Below are 1649 nucleotides of genomic sequence, written 5' to 3'. Positions count from 1 at the left end.
TAAGCATTAACCCGGAGCAAGCGGGACGAACCACAACCCTTGCTACTGCCCAGGTGATGAGCAGATAATTTATACGCTTTTTTAGCCGTGCAGTGACAGCGCATAGGACCATTTTCCCGAGAGGATTAAAAGTAGCCATTGATGATGGTGATGCCCTATATACAGCTTGCCATGGAAAGGAGTAAGAAGGATTGGATGAGAGCAATAAGAAAGTAGAGATTCGAAAGGATTCTAGCATCTCCACACGCCTATCTGAAATTCCCACTATTGATTTACATAAGTATCTCTATCCATTTTTAATTTCTATTTATTATTAATTTTCGAAACCCATAACCATTTAATTTGCCTAACTGAGATATACAAGGTGACCATAGCTTGCTTCATACCAACTGAGATTTACAAGGTGACCATAGCTTGCTTCATACCAACAATCTCTGTGGGATCGACCCTTACTCACGTAAGGTATTACTTGGATGACCCAGTACACTTGCTGGTTAAGTTGAACGGAGTTGTGAGCTTCTCTAATAGTGCCTAGAACTCTTTTATCCCAATTTCGTCCACTAAGTTTTTGGCGCCGTTGCCGGGGATTGTTCGAGTATGGACAATTGACGGTTCATCTTGTTGCTCAGATTAGGTAATTTTCTTTTCAAAAATCTTTTTCAAAATTTTTCTTTTATTTTTCGTTTTTCCAAGATTTATTTTCGAAAAAAAAAAACTTAATAAAAATCCAAAAAAATTAATAAAATCATAAAAACCAAAATTCTTTTGTGTTTCTTGTTTGAGTCTTGAGTCAATTTTTAAGTTTGGTGTCAATTGCATGCTTTTAAAAATTTTCTTGCATTTTTCGAAAATCCATGCATTCAAAGTGTTCTTCATGATCTTCAAGTTGTTCTTGACAAGTCTTCTTGTTTGATCTTGATGATTTCTTGTTTTGTGTTGTTTGTTGTTTTTCATGTGCACTTTTGCATTCATATTTTCCATGCATTAAAGATTTCTAAGTTTGGTGTCTTGCATGTTTTCTTTGCATTAAAAATTTTTCAAAAATATGTTCTTGATGTTCATCATGATCTTCAAAGTATTCTTGGTGTTCGTTTTGACATTCATAGTGTTCTTGCATGCATCATGTGTTTTGATCCAAAATTTTTAAGTTTTGGGTCATAATTGTATTTTTCTCTCTCATAATTAAATTTCAAAAATCAAAAAATATCTTTTCCTTACTTTTCTCCAAATTTTCGAAAATTTGAGTTGGCTTAGTCAAAAATTTTCAAAATTAGTTGTTTCTTACAAGTCAAGTCAAATTTTCAATTTTAAAATTCTTATCTTTTCAAAATCTTTTTCAAAAATTATATCTTTTTCAATTTTTTTTCATTTTTCGAAAATTTCAAAAATCTTTTTCAAAATATTTTTCAAAATCTTTTTCTTATCCTTTATCAAATTTTCAAAAAAAAACTCACTAACAATTAATGTGATTGGTTCAAAAATTTGAAGTTTGTTATTTTCTTGTTAAGAAAGGTTCAATCTTTAAGTTCTAGAATCTTATTTTGTAGTTTCTTGTTAGTGAAGTAAGTAATTTTAAAATTTTTGAATTAAATCTTTTTATCTTTTATCTTATCTTTTTAAAAAATTTTATCTTTTTCAAAATTTGATTT

Source organism: Arachis duranensis, chromosome 5, assembly GCF_000817695.3.
Source record: "Arachis duranensis cultivar V14167 chromosome 5, aradu.V14167.gnm2.J7QH, whole genome shotgun sequence".
NCBI classification, from domain to species: Eukaryota; Viridiplantae; Streptophyta; class Magnoliopsida; order Fabales; family Fabaceae; genus Arachis; species Arachis duranensis.
Note: the sequence above shows the minus strand (reverse complement) of the source record.